Source organism: Tachypleus tridentatus, chromosome 13, assembly GCF_004210375.1.
Source record: "Tachypleus tridentatus isolate NWPU-2018 chromosome 13, ASM421037v1, whole genome shotgun sequence".
Taxonomy (NCBI): Eukaryota; Metazoa; Arthropoda; class Merostomata; order Xiphosura; family Limulidae; genus Tachypleus; species Tachypleus tridentatus.
The window spans coordinates 211,748,765-211,772,061 of NC_134837.1; the positions used below are offsets into that span (position 1 = coordinate 211,748,765).

At 35.1% G+C, this 23,297-nt stretch overlaps 1 long non-coding RNA gene across 11 annotated transcripts in view; it reads left to right on the forward strand.

The window, feature by feature from the left end:
• The window catches only part of LOC143239634 (uncharacterized), a 77,869-nt gene that overhangs the window by 36,246 nt on the left and 18,326 nt on the right, over nucleotides 1–23,297 (forward strand). For 2 of the 11 annotated variants that reach the window (XR_013021268.1, XR_013021270.1), the window contains exons 1-2: nucleotides 8,543–8,905; nucleotides 13,305–13,703. The exons of 3 other annotated variants lie outside the window; for them this stretch is intronic. This is a non-coding gene — a long non-coding RNA (uncharacterized LOC143239634). Of the gene's footprint in view, nucleotides 1–456; nucleotides 685–1,834; nucleotides 5,943–8,542; nucleotides 8,906–13,304; nucleotides 13,704–21,246; nucleotides 21,617–23,297 lie in introns of those variants that run through there. 6 more of the 11 variants (XR_013021269.1, XR_013021271.1, XR_013021274.1 and 3 more) reach the window with 6 other exon arrangements.

Below are 23,297 nucleotides of genomic sequence, written 5' to 3' on the forward strand. Positions count from 1 at the left end.
TAGCTCAGAATTACTGTTGTAAACACTATCAGCTTTCATCGTTCCAGCGAAGAGAATGATAAAAAAATTCCAGCCACTGGAGTTATATATGGCTTTGTACGTGAAAGACAGCTTGGTGTGGTTTTTATATATTACATATTTATGATCTTACATTTCGTAACTACTTAACGTTTAAACTAAATTTAGCTTTGCCTATTCTCTTCTCACTGTAGTTGAGGCTTGATGTAAATATGAGACCACACACAAACAGACACAGAACATATTAAATATCTTTACGCAGTTTACTTCATCCATGTAGTTTTCTAAACAGAAAATTTGTTTTGATTAGATTAGCATTTGTTACTATAAAAATGTTTTGGTGCTTTATATATATATATATGCTTTTCACATTTGTATATATAGTAGAACGAATGAGCTTCGTTGCCAAGTTTATCCATACAAAAATATGTAATGTAGCGCCATCTAGTACAAGATAGTGTAACTTTCTCTTGACACTTGATATTTTCTGTTTTTGCAAGAGAGCTAAGAATGAGGTATTTAAACGGCACGGACGTAGAACATAGGTCTTTTAGTGGTTCATCTACAAGTTATAAAATTATAAGGAATCTTTAAATACAAAAAAAAACGACAAAACTATCACGGATTAGGCTTAACAAGTGATGGACTTACCGGTCAGTAGACGGGGTAAGTACTTAACTTATTGATGACAGAGATGCCAAATTTTATTTTGCAAGCAGGATATTCTACACTAAACTGCAAGGACTTAATCACACATTTCGAAACATTTTAAATAATAAAAATATAGAATTACCGTATGTTGTTGTTGAGTGGCTTTAGCATGATGGAATTCTCAAAAAATACTTTTTTTGTAGTAAGCGATTTAAGTAGCTGATTAAAGTGAATGAAATAATTTAAAATAATAAATTAACTTAAGAATTTCCTGTCACTAGGGGCGGGTGTTTTTTCTTCTGACAAATATTTTTAAGCTTCAGGAATTGTGCTTAAACCGAGATCGAGGGAAGAGAAACCTCTTTAGATCAGATTGCGTCGCGATCCAACGGCTCTCGGGAAAATCGGAAACATTGACGAGGGCAACTTATTTATTTGTTTTGAATTTTCACGCAAAGCTACACGAGGGCTGTCTGCGCTAGCCGTCACTAATTTAGAAGTGTAAGGCTGGAGGAAAGGAAGCTAGTTATCACCACCCACGTGGGATTGAATGTAACATTACACACAACTGAAAGGCCGAACATGTTTGGAGTGACGGGGTTTCGAATCCGCGGCCCTCAGATTACGACTCGAGTGCCCTGACTACCTGACCATTCCGGGTGCTTAATTTCTTTTAACGTTAAATAATAAATTATTACATTATACGTATAGTGCTTATAATATTGCGTATATTCTTGTATTGTTGCGTTTTTGCGTCAAAACTTTTAAAAAGAAACACAACAAAACATGGTTTACCATGGATTGACAGAACGTGAAAAAATTGTTTGTTTCGCAATATTGCGTAAAGATGCACAAGAGCAATTTTTCTGCACATAGCCATCATATTTTCGAAATGATAGACGACAGGAAAGGTAGTTTATCAACAGCACCTACTGTTACCTTTTTTGCTGCTCTTGTCCGACTCGGAGAGCCTTCAGGATCCCAAAGTGCAGAGACAAGGGAGCGACTGTTTTTCATTAAATTAACTGTCCGGCCGGCCACATAGCCTAACATGCTCGCTCTTTCAGCCGCGGGTGCGTTGTAATGTTTCGACTAATTCCACTATTCGTGGTAAAAGAGAAGCCTAAAAGTAGATGGAAACGGCTAACTTCCTTTCTCCTTTCAGAACAAACCACTACCCAATCCAAAACGTTTACCAGATATATAGCACATTCCATCTTGATGCCTTGTCGTTCAGGGACTCGAACAAGTTCTCCGTCAGCAAATCACGTGAGCAGTGAAGCCTGAGTGAAAGAGATTTGTTCAACTCGAAGTGAAATTAGTGTGTATGTCGAGCATGCCTTTATAAGCTTGCTAATTCTTTGTATTTGTAAAAATCACCTTTCTCACGAATACGTTTCAAACTGTATACTTCCATGATACCCATTTCTTGTGTATGCCTACGAACTCGCGTGTAAGTAAATACACAATATGCGTATAAATATATCTTGTAATGTATGTTAAATAAAAATTATTAATATATGTCAGAAACCAAATATATTTTGCTCGTGGAAGTGATTGATAAAATAAAACAAAATGTAAGAACATGACATTTAAAATATTATATTTTACTATTACTTGAAAACAAACACACACACACACACAGACGACATTTGTCTCTCGATGGAACAGCGGTAAGTCTTGGGATTTTGGTCCTGGTTTAGGTTTGTTTTGAATTTCGCGCAAAACTACACAAGAACTTTCTGCACTAGCTATCCCTAATTTAGCAGTGTAAGACTAGAGAGAAGGCAACTAGTCATCCCCACCCACCGTAAACTTTTGGGCTACTCTTTTACCAACAAATAGTGGGATTGACCGTCACATTATAACACCCCTCCCCCCGTCTAGTAACTAATTTAGTAAATTATCATTAGCATAGACAGCGTTACCTGATTACAAATTTCATACTGCAACGAAGCTATTAAATACAGACAGGAGAAAACAAAATGGAGAAGCAGTTGCATGAAACGGTACACATATCTCATTGCACATACAACTTTCTCACGTGCAGTACCTGCCACAACGTGGTACATGTACGTTTAATTGCTTACTATGAAGAATATTTTAAATTTAATGAGATTATTGGACATAACTGAGGCTGGAGATGACCAGGTTAAAAGGTTATGACGTCCCACTTCGTTGCAATTTAAAGGATGGTAGCAGTTATTGGTATCGTTGGAACTTTTTATTTCCTCGGACTAAACAAACATTGTAAAGCTGCCAAATGAACAGGTGCTACATGAACTGGTAGTATATATATATATATATCTTCTGGCGATCTGTGCAATCTGTTTTGATCCTCTCATCACGTCTTGAGGTGCAATAATGAGGTAATGTGCAGAGCTTAGAGTCAGTAAATCAGTGGCAAACATTTAGATTCCACACTTCTTCGAGTCACGTTTTGGTTTATGAATAGTTATGTGTCGGCAGTTTCGTAGTTCATCCGCATTAGTAGGCCTAAGATTTGTTTTTAAGCAGATTTAGTTAGCAGCGAAGTGTTTTTTTTGTAAGCTTTATCCTACAAGCCATTCGTCAAGCTTAAAGTTTTGGTTTCTATAGCAATGATTTTCTTTGTCCGTTGCGAAGCTAGAGGGAAATTGAGGGTTTCATCGCATCTGTATTAAGTGTTTATAAAATACCCACTGTTACGTTGGAAACGTTGAGAAGTCTGTGACAAGGGTTATCTCGGTAATCTTACGGTAAGATAAGTAGTTCCCATAAAAGACGATTACCTGGAGAATAGGATATTTTAGTTTATCAAACTATTTGGTAAATATGTAATAAAAAAGATGTACTTGTCAAAACAGGACATTTAATACGTGGTTTCATGAAGCTGTATTGTTTCTACTTCAAATAACAATAACCTTCACTTTTCGACAATCTTTTAACAATAAGTTAATATTATTGTTTCTTTGAGCTTGTTTATTTACTTGTACTTGTAGAATATTAAATATTTTGTGTTATGGGCTGGCAATTAGACATTATGAGAAGAAAACGTTTATTTTTTGTTGTTCGATATCTTTTCTATTTAATGTTATACGTACTACTGTCGTTTAACTAAGCACAGCATCTATGGCTATAAACTATACTAGAGTGTATATGTGTGTTTTTCGTATAGCAAAGCCACAAAGGGCTATCTGCTCAGCCCACCGCGGGGAATCGAACCCCTGATTTTAGCGTTGTAAATCCGGAGACATACCGCTGTAATAGCGGGGGGCATATACTAGAGATAAGAACGCTATTTAACCAAATACCAAAACATTTTTTAAAAATAAAATTCATAATTCTTAATACATCGCTGAGGACCGGCATGGCCAGGTGGGTTAAGGCGTTCGACTCGTAATCCGAGGCTCGCGGCTTGGAATCCCTGTCGCACCAAACAAGCTCGTCCTTTCAGCCGCGGAGGCGATATAATGTCACGGTCAATCTCACTATTCGTTGGTAAAAGAGTAGCTCAAGAGTTGGCGGTGGGTGGTGATGACTAGCTGGCTTCTCTCTAGTCTTACACTGCTAAATTAGGGACGGCTAGCACAGATAGCCCTCGTGTAGCTTTACACGAAATTCAAACAAACCAATAACATCATACCTGTTTAATTTTTATTTAATTATTATTTACAAACTTTGTTGTTGTTGGTCTTACGGCCAAAAAAAAAAAAAAACATACAAACAAAACGTCGCTGATTAAATTTTTTTCCTCCTCTGGTTTTGAAGACATTCGTATTTAAAATGTGAAGTTTCGTTGTAACTATTGTGTCCATGTTAGTCCTAACTTGTGGCCTTTTGGAGACAAATACATATCAAAGCTGGCTGACCACCGATTGTACAAGAAACAGAAACATTTACGCATATGTATTAAATATAAATTATACTCCCAAAATAATATTCGTTTCAATTTTTTCACTTTAAATACAGAATTGTTTTCTGAAATCCCAAACAAGTTATTGATTAGAAACTGTTCGAGCATTGAAGATTTCCAGTATTTTCAACTGTTTTGTCCACTAAGTTTTATCCCAAAACTTCTTTTTATCATTCATTTTCCTTCGATATTCCTTTAATATAAAATTTTATTATTTTTAACAAAGGTTGAGGTTTTATTTCCTAATTATGAATCTTTTGTACAACTCAAAACGACAGAAAAACACACACACACATACCACAAAACCACACGAAAAGACCCCCCTCAAAAAAAAATATCCATTGTTCATGTCCTGTTCAAAATTACGTTCAAATATCCTAAGGACCTCAAATCAGTTCGTTCTGTTGTATCTTTTGCCAATTACTATCCAGGTTTACAAATTATCTTCTGTGCTTATGATTATGATGTATCTTGCATGCAGCTTGGCGTGTCTCTGTTAAACAGCTTGCGGCAACCCAAGCTGAACTTTGCAAAACACAATAAGACACACATTATGAATACGCGTTTGCACATAGCAATGGTCTTGGCGGGGAAGAGCACGAGCGCCATGTGAGAATCGTTCTAAGATGGAATCTCTCATACCAGACAAGCTACTCGATACCATTAAACACATCATCCGACACATTCATCCGACGTGGCACGTAAACCCTCTTTAACTCCAGGAATAGCTGTCAACTGGAACATACAACAACGGATCGTTGTCGTCCACGAGAGTAAGAAACCAAGCCAACTGAAACGTCGGCTTCGGTGATACACGTCTCTTGAGTGAATGGGTCGCTGTTTATTGTCTCATTTTAACAACGGCAAGCCTGGAATTTGTTGTACATGCTCTTTTGTAGATCTAATCTTGCTTTTACAGCATATTACTATAGAGACACCATCTCAAACTGCCAAACGCACACATCTAATTTTGTTTTTTTTTCCTATATAACAACATTAGCATATGCCTAAGCGAGTACATCAAAAATGCTGTTATCATATTCACATACAGGATTAGATCTTCATTTTGTGTTCGTCTCGTGTATAACAATTTTAAATTACAGCCTCTTTTTACATGAATAGACATAACTACTCTTTCTTATGTTCATGATGTCACGCATGGCTTGTGATAAAGAACATGCGATTTATAAAACCGGCAGTCCAAAGTAAAGCCGTCAAAACGTGAAGACTTTAACCGATTTTCCTATTTCGTTGTTTCTAAAGTAACATTGCATTTCATCTTTGTCTAAGAGATGCTTTACGTTGGTGACGTTTCTAAATCGAAGCAGGTCTGAATACGTTTCTGTGCTTCGCTATCCAAATTTAGACGTAATGGGTTTTAGATTATACGTACTAATAAATCATTGTGCTTTCGTTAAAATTCAAAGGTTAAGTGATAAGCTATTTTGTCCTGTTTCTTTTTGTTGCCTTACGATAGCTGACTAAACGTTGAATGCTTGTTTGTCTAGTTAGAAATGATTAATATTCGAATAGTTTAAATTATAGACAGTGCAGCGTTAGCCAATAAATAATACTATATTGTAGGAATTTAAATACATTTTATTAAACATATGGCATACATTATAACTGATAAAAGATATCCTAATAAAAACATGTGCTGTAACCATTAAAATTATTTATAATAAAAATACAGCATTATAACAGTTGAAAGTAATCTAATAAAAACAATAGGTGTCGTAACAAAGGATGTGCATATAAAAATACAGTATCAAAATTATTAAAAGATGTTCTAATATAAAAATATGCCATTGTAACTGTTAAATATTTCTAATAAAACTACAGCATCGTAATTATTAAAAATGTTCTAATATAAAACTACATTGTAACTGTTAAAATATTTCTAATAAAACTACAGCATCGTAATTATTAAAAATGTTCCAACATAAAACTACATTGTAACTGTTAAAAGACGTTTTAATATAAAAACTACATTGTAACTGTTGAAAGATGTTTCAATATAAAAACTACATTGTAACTGTTGAAAGATGTTTCAATATAAAAACTACATTGTAGCTGTTAAAAGACGTTTTAATATAAAAACTACATTGTAACTGTTAAATGATGTTTCAATATAAAAACTACATTGTAATTGTTGAAAGATGTTTCAATATAAAAACTACATTGTAACTGTTGAAAGATGTTTCAATATAAAAACTACATTGTAGCTGTTAAAACACGTTTTAATATAAAAACTACATTGTAACTGTTAAATGATGTTTCAATATAAAAACTACATTGTAATTGTTGAAAGATGTTTCAATATAAAAACTACATTGTAACTGTTGAAAGATGTTTCAATATAAGAACTACATTGTAGGTGTTAAAAGACGTTTTAATATAAAAACTACATTGTAACTGTTAAATGATGTTTCAATATAAAAACTACATTGTAATTGTTGAAAGATGTTTCAATATAAAAACTACATTGTAACTGTTGAAAGACGTTTTAATATAAAAACTACATTCTAAGTGTTAAATGATGTTTCAACATAAAAACTACATTGTAATTGTTAAATGATGTTTCAATATAAAAACTACATTGTAATTGTTGAAAGATGTTCCAATATAAAAACTACATTGTAACTGTTTAAAGATGTTTCAATATAAAAACTACATTGTAGCTGTTAAAAGACGTTTTAATATAAAAACTACATTCTAACTGTTAAATGATGTTTCAACATAAAAACTACATTGTAATTGTTAAAAGATATTTCAATATAAAAACTACATTGTAATTGTTAAAAGATGTTTCAATATAAAAACTACATTGTAACTGTTAAATGATGTTTCAATATAAAAACTACATTGTAACTGTTAAAAGACGTTTTAATATAAAAACTACATTGTAACTGTTAAATGATGTTTCAATATAAAAACTACATTGTAGCTGTTAAAAGATATTTCAATATAAAAACTACATTCTAACTGTTAAAAGATGTTTCAATATAAAAACTACATTGTAATTGTTAAAAGATATTTCAATATAAAAACTACATTGTAACTGTTAAAAGATGTTTCAATATAAAAACTACATTCTAACTGTTAAAAGATGTTTCAATATAAAAACTACATTGTAATTGTTGAAAGATGCTTTATTAAAAGTAAGCATTGTGTAACAGATACAATAGTTTGTATGTGGTTTCTGTTTTTACAGAGTTTTTAATGTACTCTTCAGACTAGTTATTGTGATATTTACTGTGTATATTACAGGGGCACAGCGTGGGTTGTGTTTTACACTTAACAAAAAGAAAAGATGTTTTCTTTTCATAGCCCAGTGTGTACCATTGTGCTTAACTGACTACAAACAAACCGTTACCATTAACCGCTCTGTATTACAGAACCGTTGATACGCTATAAGTGTAATGCTTACATCTCGCTATTTGGTCAAATAAATTTAGCCTAAGGGCTGAGGTAGGTGCTGTCTCTTTAATTTAATTTAAGGGCTGAGGTAGGTGCTGTCTCTTTAATTTAGTCTAAGGGCTGAGGTAGGTGCTGTCTCTTTAATTTAATCTAAGGGCTGAGGTATGTGCTGTCTCTTTAATTTAGCCTAAGGGCTGAAGTAGGTACTGTCTATTTCTCTAGTCCATCCATTCAAAATTAGGTACATTTGTGTAGCTTTGCGGAGTAAATTTCGCTTCCTTCATGATTCCTTTTCTCCTTTTCTCATTTCTCTTTTCTGTACACCTTAACATGAGTGTTAGTAGATGTAACATATCGTTTCCTGTAAGAAAATCTCCCCAGCTTCCGTGTTTCTGGTACATTCGTGAGGAATAAACGGAAATACGATCTCCGTTCCTGGTTTTCTACTTCTAAGATAGCCCGATGCAGCTTTGTTATAAGGAAACACATACAAACACATCCTTCTAAGAACTGAATCATAGAACTGATTTGGAAAAACCCAGTGTTCTTCATGCTGGGAACAAGCCGGCTAGGTTAATTTGTTCTCTTCTCGATGTCATGGAACGAATTCTTTAATTGAATGGAAACAGTGGTGGCCCCTTAAAGTCAACATGGGCGTCACTTTGTATGAGCTCCCATCACGAGAAAAATCCCCGAACGACAGAAAAACAGACTCTTATGAAAGGCCTTTCGTCACCGTTGTGAAGACCGTTAATAGTTTATCACTGTAGACCTTGTATTGTAAAGCGTCCTCGCTACACGCCTCATTCATATGACTGCCCACTGGGAGTGAGACCAAACGGTGTCGCCACTAAATCCACCCAATTCACATTTCGTTTGGTCATCACAATGGTCGTGGTTACCACTCCTCCAGATGTATGGGTAAGTGTTTGTCGAGAGAGATGGATGATGCTCTGTTAGGGGTCGCGCTCGCTGACAGTCGACTGGAATGTGTTCGCTGACACCCTGACGAGACAGGTATGAAAGTGTGACAATAGGCCTAACGAGGTAAATTATACGTGCAAACTGTACTTATATAGTGACGTAGTTACAAGCATGGTGTCATTTTCACCACGTAATACCACATTGTCAAAAAAAAAACAAACCAACAACAAAAAGAATGTAGGCTACTTGCATGAAATCCTGAACAGAATTCTTTTACTTTTGTTTCTCTGGAGGAAAAAAAGTCAAATCACCAGTTATCTATTAAATAGAAAGCGTAATTTATCCAATATACAAGTTTAGAAATTATTTTCTACATTAAGCATGAAAACAAGAACTTAATTTGATAATTTGAAACATATCTATCAAATTAAATTAACAAAACTTTTTCTTGTTTGGAGAAGTAGTTATTTTTTAATCGTTCTAAGTAATCTTGAACTATGAACTTAACGCTAAGTTCATCTTGATTTAGGTCACTTTGAGACTGAATTAGTGGAATTTTATTGTATTCGCAGGCTGACATTACCTGTACACATAAAGGGCGTTGTTTTATTCTTATATGTACAGGTAGGCATTTCCTTCACCTGTACACATAAAGATACACTGGTGTATTCCTAGATAAGCAGGAAGACATTACTTGTACGCATAAAGGGACATTGTTGAATGTGTACAAACACAAGTAGATATTATGCGTACGCATAAAGAGACATTGTTGAATTTGTACAAACACAAGTAGATATTATACGTACGCATAAAGAGACATTGTTGAATTTGTACAAACACAAGTAGATATTACATGTACACATAAAAAGACATTGTTGAATTTGTACAAACACAAGTAGATATTACATGTACGCATAAAGAGACATTGTTGAATTTGTACAAACACAAGTAGATATTACACATACGCATAAAGAGACATTGTTGAATTTGTACAAAAACAAGTAGATATTGCATGTATGCATAAAGAAACGTTGAATTTGTACAAACACAAGTAGATATCACATGTACGCATAAAGAGACATTGTTGAATTTGTACAAACACAAGAAGATATTACATGTACACATAAAAAGACATTGTTGAATTTGTACAAACACAAGTAGATATTACACATACGCATAAAGAGACATTGTTGAATTTGTACAAACACAAGTAGATATTACATGTACACATAAAGAGACATTGTTGAATTTGTACAAAAACAAGTAGATATTGCATGTATGCACAAAGAGACAATTTTGTATTTGTACAAACATAAGTAGATATTACACATACGCATAAAGAAACATTGTTAAATTTGTACAAACACAAGTAGCTATTACACGTAGATATAAAAGACATTGTTGAATTTGTACAAACACAAGTAGATATTACACATACGCATAAAGAAACATTGTTAAATTTCTACAAACACAAGTAGCTATTACACGTAGATATAAAAGACATTGTTGAATTTGTACAAACACAAGTAGGTATTACATGAATGCATAAAGAGACATTGTTGAATTTGTACAAACACAAGTAGATATTACATGTACACATAAAAAGACATTGTTGAATTTGTACAAACACAAGTAGATATTACATGTACGCATAAAGAGACATTGTTGAATTTGTACAAACACAAGTTGATATTACACATACGCATATAGAGACATTGTTGAATTTGTACAAACACAAGCAGATATTACATGTACGCATAAAGAGACATTGTTGAATTTGTACAAACACAAGTAGATATTACATGTACACATAAAAAGACATTGTTGAATTTGTACAAACACAAGTAGATATTACATGTACACATAAAGAGACATTGTTGAATTTGTACAAACACAAGTAGATATTACATGTACGCATAAAGAGACATTGTTGAATTTGTACAAACACAAGAAGATATTACATGTACACATAAAAAGACATTGTTGAATTTGTACAAACACAAGTAGATATTACACATACACATAAAGAGACATTGTTGAATTTGTAAAAACACAAGTAGATATCACACATACGCATAAAGAGACATTGTTGAATTTGTACAAAAACAAGTAGATATTGCATGTATGCACAAAGAGACAATTTTGTATTTGTACAAACATAAGTAGATATTTCACGTACGCATAAAGAAACGTTGAATTTGTACAAACACAAGTAGCTATTACACGTAGATATAAAAGACATTGTTGAATTTGTACAAACACAAGTAGGTATTACATGAATGCATAAAGAGACATTGTTGAATTTGTACAAACACAAGTAGATATTACATGTACACATAAAAAGACATTGTTGAATTTGTACAAACACAAGTAGATATTACATGTACGCATAAAGAGACATTGTTGAATTTGTACAAACACAAGTTGATATTACACATACGAATATAGAGACATTGTTGAATTTGTACAAACACAAGCAGATATTACATGTACGCATAAAGAGACATTGTTGAATTTGTACAAACACAAGTAGATATTACATGTACACATAAAAAGACATTGTTGAATTTGTACAAACACAAGTAGATATTACATGTACGCATAAAGAGACATTGTTGAATTTGTACAAACACAAGTAGATATTTCACGTACGCATAAACGTTGAATTTGTACAAATACAAGTAGATATTACACGTACACATAAAGAGACATTGTTGAATTTGTACAAACACAAGTAGATATTACATGTACGCATAAAGAGACATTGTTGAATTTGTACAAACACAAGTAGATATTACATGTACGCATAAAGAGACATTGTTGAATTTGTAGAAACACAAGTAGATATGACACATACGCATAAAGAGACATTGTTGAATTTGTACAAACACAAGTAGATATTACATGTACGCATAAAGAGACATTGTTGGATTTGTACAAACACAAGTAGATATTACATGTACGCATAAAGAGACATTGTTGAATTTGTACAAACACAAGTAGATATGACACATACGCATAAAGAGACATTGATGAATTTGTTCAAACACAAGTAGATATTACATGTACGCATAAAGAGACATTGTTGAATTTGTACAAACACAAGTTGATATTACATGTATGCATAAAGAGACAATGTTGTATTCCAGAATTCTATATATACATTGTCTTACTCTTTGATACTTCGGGATTACTGTTTCAGAGTTACAAAAAAACTGACGTATTTTTAAATACATAGAGTAATATAATACATTGCAAACATTGTTCTGCTCTTAGATAAATTCTGTTTAATTCTTAAATACATGGACGGACCAAACTAAATAGTTTTGTATTTCTAGATGCGTAGACAGTCACTAATGTGTTTCAGGCATACAAAACAGCTATTATTTGTTTTTTAGGTACAAAGACAAACACTGTTAATTTTATACTACATAGATACACAGGCGGACACTTCCGTGATCTTAGATACGGAGGCGGACACTTCCGTGATCTTAGATACGCAGGTGAACACTTCTGTGATCTTAGATACACAGGTGGAGACTTTTCTGATTTTAGATACACAGGGGGACACATATGTGATCATAGATACACGGATGGACACTTCTGTCGTCTTAGATACAGTCAGACACAAAATACAAATATATATATAAATGAACAATGGTTTATTTTTCGGTGTATCTACTCACTGAAGCCGAAGAATGTTTGAAAGCCGCCGAGGGTGATATCTGAAATGAATACTTCCACAGTGATCAAACTTTTCCAACGACATTGGAGCGGTCAAGTTATGGTCTCTCAAGACCTAATCTCTGAGATAATTTAAACAATTGTGCTTAACTAATCAGTGTTATACACACAATCTTCTAGTATTACCAACGGCCAGGTCTGGTATGGTTAGATGGTTGGGGCACTCGACTCGTAATCGGAGGGTGGCAGGTTCGAATCCCCGTCATACCAAATATGTTCGCCCTTTCTGTCGTGGGAGTGCTATAAAGTGGCAGGACGGTCAATCCCGCTATTCGTTAGTAAAAGAGTTGGCGGTGGGTGGTGATGATTAGTTACCTTCCTTCTAGTCTAACTCTGCTATATTTTGGACGCGAAGATTGAAAACAGACAAACAATGGAATATTACCAACTATCTCTATAGGAACAATAGAAGCTATTTTTTAATTTAATAAATTTATAAATAATCTATGGATATTAGTACTTTTGGCTTGTATAGATGAATGAAGGACTTTTTTATTTCTATTTGTGTGAAGAGGTCAGTACATAGGTCACCAAGAACTTCTATATGGAAATGTTTTGCTTGTCTTGTTAACATTTCTCTGTCAATTTCACGCTGTTTGAGAGGAACGTGCACAGAAGCTTTTAAGAATTAAAAACTAATCTTCGACTTTAGGCTGAGAAACTGTAATCGTCGACAAACGAAAGTGGAAGAAATAATGGGTCAAAGGGTTACCACATCCACAAGATGTACAGGACAATGTGTTGAATGGTTGAGTCAACAACTGAAGACTGAATCAAGAAACGTGGTGCGAGTCAATGACAAGGTAAATTTTCACTGGGCCTTCTATACCACCTGCACCTGGGGCGTAGAAAATTGATGCTTTCGGCCTGTCCGGCTTCCTGTGGCGGCAAGCCATCCCCTTATCAGCGCCGTCACGTGAGACGATGGCGACTGAACAGGACGTATTCTGACCACCCGTTGAGAGCTAGAATATTCAGAACTTTCCAGGTGTTTCGTTGAAGATGATTCTTGAAAACAGAAATCCAGTGGAGCGGAACGAAGCTGAACTGGGTAACGTTGCATTTGTTTTGGTATATACATAAAGACATTCACTTCACATATCATGCTCTTTGAAATGTTTAATTTAAAAGACATCCAACGAAGTAGATTCATTCACTAGAGAGTCTTTGAACTTTTGGATCTGGTGGGAAAGTAATTCATCTAGATTGTTCTCAGTGTCCATAAAATATATATAAAAAAAATCCACTCGGAGGCACAGTGTGTGAGTTTTTTTTTCTCTTATAACAAAATTACATCGGGCTATCTGTTGAGTCTATTGGGGGGGATCGAATCTATTATTTTAGCGTCATAAATACGTAAACTTAACTCTGTACTAGCGGGTGACTAGGAGGCAAACTCAGTAAACTCAATACTTTTCTTGAACTCTATATTTCTTTTGTTTAACAAGCCAGATATTTTTTTTATATTTTCGGAAATTGGTTTATTTTAAGCTCACCAGAAACTTTTCTCTAAGATGGCGCTTCTGTCAGTACAAAAATCAAGAACGTGAGGTAATTGCTATACATGTGTATGTGTTGTTACAGTTTTGACCACACAGCTGCTTTTTATTACACAGGTATAACTCTCGAACTGAGTTATTTGTCTATAAATTACCGTACGTTTGTTTGTTTTCAAATTAAGCACAGTGGGCTACCTGTGCTTTGCCTACCACGGGTATTGAAACCAGAGTTCTAGCATTGTAAGTTCGCAGACATGCTATTGTGTCACTGGGGAGCGTGTCGTATACTTCTAATACACGTGTTTTTCAGTTTTTGATCACAAGTGAAAAAAGTTATTAAACTTTATTTAAGATAGTAGCTGGACTGGGTTTTAGCGCGTGGTTACACAATGAGCTATCGGCGTTCTGTCCACGACGAAGGATCGAACATTCGATTTTAGCGTTATAAGTTTTTGGTTTTTTTTTCTAACTTACTCCTGATCCACTCGTGGACGGATTAGTACAATAGCAGGTCTAAAGTGCTGGGTCCGGCATGGCCAGGTAGTTAGGGCGCTCGACTCGTAATTTGAGGGTCACGGGTTCGAATCCCCGTCACATCAAACATGCTCGCCCTTTCAACCGTGGAGGGTTTATAATGCGACGGTAAGATTCATTATTCGTTGGTAAAAGAGTGGCTCTAAATTAGGGATGTTCCTCGTGTAGCTTTGCGCAAAATTCTTAAATAAACAAACAAACTTTTATAGATTGTTTAGTGAGAACATTCAGGATAAATACATTAGGATGTGGAAAAAAAAACACAAGAAAAACATAGGTGTAGAGGGCGACGTTTCGAAAGTGTTCCGTCTTTACACTTTAGACGTTCGAAGGAAAAAGACGGAAAGCTTTGAAAACGTCGAACTCTCCGCTTGTGATTTTGGTTTTTATAACAGAAAATTGTCATCCATCCCAATGTACTCATACATGACTCATATTTTATCTTCTACGATTGTTTGTCGTCAGATTAAAATATGTGTTCTGGAATAAACTACCATAATGCAGAGCCGTCCCTTGTTGGTTCGTGTTACACGATCAGAATGTCGTAATTTGTCTATACGTATAAATGAAAAAAAAAATTTAACCATCATTGTTTTACCCGCTGTTTATTTTTTATTTTTCATGTTTCGTAGATGAATACAACTGAGAGATATAAACACGAACTGTGTGTAAAATTGTCAGTTTCATTTTTCATCTTCCTCGTACGTTAATTATTTTTATTTGCTGATAATAATTAGTTGTAATACGAATATTACTTAATATTCCTCATAGACATTCCCTCCCCTAGCTCAGAATAATATATCCAGGCACCCTGCTAATTTCTCCATTTGTCACCAGTCAGTGTACCTGACGTGCGTGACGTTACACCGTCCAACCTCGTGACCCCGTCTCTCAATGTGGAGACTAGTCACATTCTCGCTGTGTACTTGTGTCATTCTTAAGTGGAGATTGATGCTGGAAGAGATAAAATGTGGCATCAAGCTGAGGTTGGATTGCGACTCACCCCTCGGTATTGCAAGTCAAGCAGTCTAGAGAAGATAAGCCCGTCATTGGTCGAAATAAGGCCACGAAGAGTCGAACACGTAAATAATAATATTAAAAAAGTGATACGTTGTCACTTCTGAAAAGTGCTGGAATATTGTATAATACGTGGACGTGCGTCGACTGGTGAAATGAGTTAGATTTATATGTTTCTTGCTTTGTGAATATCGTGCAAAGCTACACGGGATCTATCTGTGCTAGCCATGCCTAATTTAGAAATGTAAGGCTAGAGGGCAGGCAGCTAGTCATCACCACCCACCGCCAACTCTTGGTCTACTCTTTACCAACGAAGAGTAGGATTGATCGAAACATTTCTATTTTATATAGAAACATATATATAATTGTCTTGAATTTTCGCGCAAAGCTACTCGAGGTCTATCTGCGCTAGCCGCCCCTAATTTAACAATGTAAGGCTACAAGGGAAGGCAGCTAGAGATCACCACCCATCGACATCTTTTGGGCTACTCTTTTTACCAACGAATAGTGGGGATTAGTCGTTACACATAGCACCCCCACGGCGAGCATGTTTGGTGTAAAGAGGGTTCGAACCCGCGACCCTCAGATGGCGAGTCAAGCGCCACCTAGTCATCTGGCCTTGTCGGGTAGAATATATTTGTGTGTACATGAATATACATGCAATACATATACTCAAACACACTCGTCTTGGTGTATGTATGTGTATATATATATATATTACAAAATACAATGTATATATACAAAATACAATGTGAATGTGTATATATGTTACAAAAATACAATATATATGTTACAAAATACAATGTGAATGTATGTATGTGTATATATGTTACAAAATACAATGTGAATGTATGTATGTGTATATATATTACAAAATACAATGTGAATGTATGTATGTGTATATATGTTACAAAATACAATGTGAATGTATGTATGATACAAGGACCAACTTAACCACCATTTTCTTCACTACTTCCGGTCTGGTTGTGATCTGTAAGTCTAAGAGTTTAAGTTCGTAGCCCGTTGCCGCAAATCTCATCACGAGTTCAGGTGGCAGTAACAATGTTATTTGTAGACGCTCACAGTTCAAAATTAGAGACGGTTATTTGCAGACAACCCTCGTCCAGTCTTGTGCAAAATGTTGATCCAGTCAAACACCCATATAAAAATTTTGTTACGAAATTTAAAACCATTATAAACATGAATTAATCAGTATATTTAACAACTTTGTTTTATTTTTGAATTTCGCGCAAAGCTACTCCAGGGCTATCTGCGCTAGCCGTCCCTAATTTAGCAGTGTAAGACTAGAAGAAAGGCAGCTAGTCATCACCACCCACTGCCAACTCTTGGGCTACTTTTTTACCAACGAATAGTGAGATTGATCGTTACATTGTAACGTCCCCATGGCTGAAAGGGCGAGTATGTTTGGTGCGACGGGGATTCGAACCCGCGACCCTCAGACTACGAGTTGAACGCCTTAACCCACCTAGTCATACCGGGCCTATGTTTAATGACATTGCAACCGAAGTGTCAAAACTTATTTCGTGTAGTTTATATTCACATGGTTTCAGACCGTATCAACATGATTTTCTTAAAGAATAATTCGCTGCTATACACCTTTAATTTCACAAACTATGTAGGTAGTTAGGACGCTCGACTCTTAATCTGAGGGTTGCAGGTTCGCATCTCCGTCGTACCAAACATATTTGCTCTTCCAGTCGTGGGGGTGTTATAATGTGACTATCAATCCCACTATTACTTGATAAAAGAATAGTCCAAGAGATGGCAGTGGTTGGTGATGACTAGTTGCCATCCCTCTAGTTTTACACTGCTAAATTAGGGACGGATAGCACAGATAGCCCTAATGTAGCTTTGCGCTAAATTCCAATAACAAACAGACAAACCTATTCAAAAATTAGGGTGTTTGTGTCGGAAAATGGTTCTATAAGTTATTCACTTTTTTATGTTGCAGTTTCTTGTAGTTCCAATTATTTTCTCCTTAACAGACACAAATGTTATATTTTCCTATTCTATTCACTTGTTCGCAAATCGAAATTATCTGAGATACATATATGTTTTGGTTTGGTTTGTTTTGAATTTCGCGCAAAGCTACACGAGAGCTATGTGCGCTAGCCGTTCCTAATTTAGCAAACTTGAGGGAAGGCAGCTAGTCATCACCACCCACCGCCAACTCTTGGGCTACTCTTTTACCAACGAATAGTGGGATTGACCGTCACATTATAACGCTCCCACGGCTGAAAGGGCGAGCATATTTGGTGATACCGGGATTCGAACCTGCGACGCTTAGATTACGAGTAGAGTGCCTTAACCACCTGGCCATGTTGAGCTCTTGATAAACGTTTCGAAAGATAAGGAGGAGAGCTGGATTAAGACCTTTATAGGCCTTAAGCACTGAAAAGATTATGGTGACCCATACATATATGTAGTTTAAAATAAAAACAATACTAAACAGTAAAATAACATCTAAATTTTGTTTGATGAAATTAAAATAGCTAAATTACATGTAAAACTGTACACAACATACATAGAACTTCATAAGCTTTATCTGAGGATAAGTGATGATGAGAAGAGTGTGCAGTGAAGTGTAAGGAAGCTTAACGAGGTTTTACTTGTGTCTTAATCATGTGCTTAGTCTTTCTATTGGGTAATCCAGGACTGATAAGGAATTTTAAAACGAATTTCTTTATTAATTTTTGTTTCTAAAATCCAAGCACAGCTACACGAGTGCTACCTGCAATAGTCATCCATAGTGTAGAAACAACAGAGTGGTGGTTAAAATGATTGGCTGTCGATCTGCAGGGCATGGGTTCGTATCTCTCTTATCAAACATGCTTGCCCTTTCAACTGTGGGAAAATTATAACGTAAAGCTCAGTTCCACTATTCATTGGTTAAAAAAAGAGGTAACACAAAAGTGGAAAGCGTTAACTGGCTGCTTTCCCTCTGATTCAGTGCTTTCCAAACTTCAATCTTTCGCATACTACCTTCACGATGTTTGTCATACCTGCATACCACCTGTACTGTAACTTACGTTTTACTTAATATGTTTACATTTTTTAACCTGTGATCCAAGATGATTTAAGATAAATAAACAAATAAACAGAGCGCAGACACAGAATCATAAAATCAAAATCTTCGTCTGACACTGAGGGACACGCTTTAGGAATAATAGCAAATTAAAAAAAACACAATTGCAGAATTTATTTATGCTGTAATATATTAAAACTTACATGTATTGAACAAGAATGTTTTTTATTTGTTTGGTTTTAGCCCATCTAGTTTCAAGCATTGCATCCACCACAAGCACTGAGTTTCAATCTTTAGTGTTATAGGATTTCTAGTTTACAATTAAACGACTAAGAGTGATTAATTGATTGTTTGAAATTAAACACAAAGCTACATCCTGGGCTATCTGTGCTCTGCCCACCACGGGTATCGAAACCCGATTTCTGGAAAACCGACTAAGAGTGAAGGCTGTAAAAATGCTCTATTTTCTGGTTCTTTAGTTTCTATGACCGTATTCTTTCGAGTACGGATTAATAACCATTACACTTATATACACTACAATAACATTAACAGTATAAAAACGGAATGTAATACTTTTTATGTGTATAAATTATACTTAAAATAATCACTTAACACACACATTTTTTAACTCCATGACGGCTCCAATAAATCTTATATTTCTCTTATTTTTTGTATTTGATTTTACGTTTACTGTTCTTTGGAGACACATTATTTAACTGTATGTTTGTTTTTGAATTTCGCGCAAAGCTACACGAGGGTTACACTGCGTTTGCTGTTCCTATTTTATTAGTGTAAGACTAGAGGGAAGGCAGCTAGTCATCACAACCCACCGCCAACTCTTGGGCTACTCTTTTACCAACGAATAGTGGTATTGACCATTACTTTATAACGCCCTCACGGCTGAAATGACGAGCATGTTTGGTGTGATGGGGATTCAAACCAGCGACCTTCATATTACAAATCGAGCGAGTTACATAAGGGGCCGGGCCATGCCAGGCCCCTTATGTAACTAACAGTATTAATATGTTCTCAAGATTCTAATACAATGTTTACAAATCTGATTGGTTGAAGATTAGTTGGTTTAAGCTATTGATATTTGCAGAAATAAAGCCCTCCCCCAAAAAAAAATCAGAGCATATTTGTACTAGGAGCTATTCTTAATATCATACATTAATCCAGAGTGTTCAAAAAGTTTAATAAAAATATGTAGAGAGACATGATATCAAAGTGAAATTGAAAAAAAAAAAAAAAAAGAGGTAAGTTATAGATTTCTATCTCCGCCCCCAGTGGCTAGTCTGGAGACTACTAACACTAAAACAAGTTTCGATACCTAATGGGCATACCCCATCATCCTTAACAACATAAACAACCCCTATTCATATCTACATAGTTGTGGTGTGATACAGAACGCTGAATATTACGACTTAGTCCGCAGGAAATAAAGCTTGTTTACTATCGAAATACGTGGCGACATCTACAAGCCAACATTATAACAATTAAAGTCTTCTTGTTAAATTCCGTACAATGACGTACTCTGTATAATCACATTTTAATAACGTAAATTATTAACATAGGGCTTTAGTTGATAAGTAAAGAAAAAGAACCAATAATCAATGGAATATCTTCCACAGTAATTTCAGACGTTGTTAAATATTTACATTTGAAAGCCTAAAAGTTTTATAATCTTTCCTAGAATACTGAATGTATCGAAAACTTACTTGAGTGGAAAATAATAACTAATATACAGATTTCTATTTTGTACTATAAGACTGAATTTTGGCAAGTTACTCTATTAAAAATATAAGGTCCATTTTTAAATAATCAACATAATGCTCACTAGAGGGAGCTACATTACAAATATCGAGTACATGCAACAAAGTGCCCAAAGCTATAAACATGCTTACATTTCAATGCGATTTATTTACATTATAATAAATTGTGCATTGACATTCTGGGCACACCAACCAAAGGGCCACGTCCGGCCCTATATCTGTTGAAAGAAGACGTTTTTATGACTGTTATATAGATTATATAATATGATATAAATGCATGAATTAAAGGTAACATAAGTTAAGGTGTTATTGTTGACTTTATTCCTTTTTACAAGTGACAACCGAAAAGCGCTGACTGTGTAACAGCAAATAAACACATAAGTAAGTTTTTTTTTCATTTCGCAGATAATCCAATGTAGCTTTTCTATAAGAAAACTCTAACACCACCTGGTGGGTAGAGCACAGATAACACCATTGTGTAGCTTTTACTTAATTCTAAAGAAAGAAAACAAGTAAACAAATACAGTTCTAAGGCTGTTCCATCTTATAGTTGGTAAATTACTAAAACAATTAATAAAACGAAAACAAACAAAACAATGTTGTTGTGAAATAACATTCGTGAGGTCTACGTGAAGATTGTTTAACCGAAATGTTGACCTTCTCTTGACATTCACTAGAAAGATTGTTTGATCGAAACGTTGACCTTTTTCTTCTAACATTCACCAGGACCATATGAAGATTATTTGGGCGAAACGTTGACATTCTTCTAACATTCATCAGGACCACATGAAGATTGTTTGACTGAAACGTTAACTTTCTTCTAACATTCACCAGGACTACATGAAGATTGTTTGGGCGAAACGTTAACATTCTTCTAACATTCACCAGGACTACATGAAGATTGTTTGGGCGAAACATTGACATTCTTCTAACATTCATTAGGACCACATGAAGATTGTTTGGGCGAAACGTTGACATTCTTCTAACATTCACCAGCACTACATGAAGATTGTTTGGGCGAAACGTTGACATTCTTCTAACATTCACCAGCACTACATGAAGATTGTTTGGGCACAAACATTGACATTCTTCTAACATTCACTACATGAAGAGGACTACATGAAGATTGTTTGGGCGAAACGTTGACATTCTTCTAACATTCACCAGGACTACATGAAGATTGTTTGGGCGAAACGTTGACATTCTTCTAACATTCACCAGGACTACATGAAGATTGTTTGGGCGAAACGTTGACATTCTTCTAACATTCACCAGGACTACATGAAGATTGTTTGGGCGAAACGTTGGTCTTCTTTCATATTTCCTTACAGTATGTCAAATTTAATAAAAGCAATAAAAGCCAACAAAGCGATATATTTGATGCTTTAGTTATGGTAAATAAACTTTATAATTTAGAAGAAGAAAACAATACAACGATACAACATTCGTGGAAGTGAGATAAATGTTTCCAAAGAATAAGATGGGCAGAAAATCAGCAAACATTCAACGTTTCTATCACGTTTATTGAAAGTAATCAAAATGCTCCAGAAATAATACACTTGAAAAGGAACTATTGCCTTACAGCAAAGTTTCACTGCTACATATTTCTGACATTCAGAAAATAACCTAAAGTTTCTATTCCCGCTATTATGTTTGTTTATTTGCCTTGTTTCTGTATGTATTTTGAATTTCGCGCAAAGCTACTCGAGGGTTATCTGTGCTAGCCGTCCCTAATTTAATAGTGTAAGACTAGAGGGAAGGCAGCTAGTCATCACCACGCACCACCAACTCTTGGGCTACTCCTTTACCAACGAATAGTTGGATTGAACGTCATATTATAATGCTCTTTCACGGCTGAAAGAGCAAGCATGTTTGGCGCGACGGGGCCCGCCTTGTTCCTGAGTAAGTTCAAAGAGCTATACAATAGGCTGCCTGTGCTCTGCCTACCGCGGAGATGGGAAAACGTTTTTCGGTTCTATAAGTCTGCAAACTTAACACTGACCAACGGAAAGGCTTTAACTATTATAAGATATTCCAAATTATTGTTATTTTAAAAAATCGATATTCAAACAGAACATAAAGTTTAGAATTTATTTACTATATACACACAATGACATGTGGTGAACGACCAGGCTCAGAGACGTTTTTTTTTGGTTCATTTAACTGTTTTTACTCAGCTAGAAACGTGATAATTACAGATATAACATTTCGTTTTCTCTGCTATTTGTTAACGGTTATAAATGTCGACCACCCATTGAACAAGTTACAGGGTGGACAATGATTAATACCTGATAAAAGGTTAAAGTTATATAAAGCAAGGGTTAGTAACTATTCTTCAAATTATATTTATGTTGTTTTTCTTTTAGTATTTCCACGCCGTCCTTTAAGTGTTGCATCGTGCACAGTTTTTAAATCATGATTTCGGGTTTAGTTTAAGCTTAGGAAACTTCGATTGTGCATAGAACAATACGTCATAATCTGCGTGATGCCATCTCAATTGTTTTTATTTACCGAGCACGTCGCTCGAATCAGAATAAAATGGCGACTGCACTCAGTCACTTCAACCGTGTCATCACCAAGAACAAGGTTCCCCTTTCTCTCTGTAGCATATAATTGAATCAAACTTGGACTACAACTTTTAAACGACATATAATCATCTCAAATAGCGCTAATAAATCTTACAAATGAGTGCCTGTTAGAGAGAACACCTTTTGACAAAGATCTCTACAAACGCAGGTAACTCCACAGTGCACAAAAGATGTCAAGTGTTTGGAAGG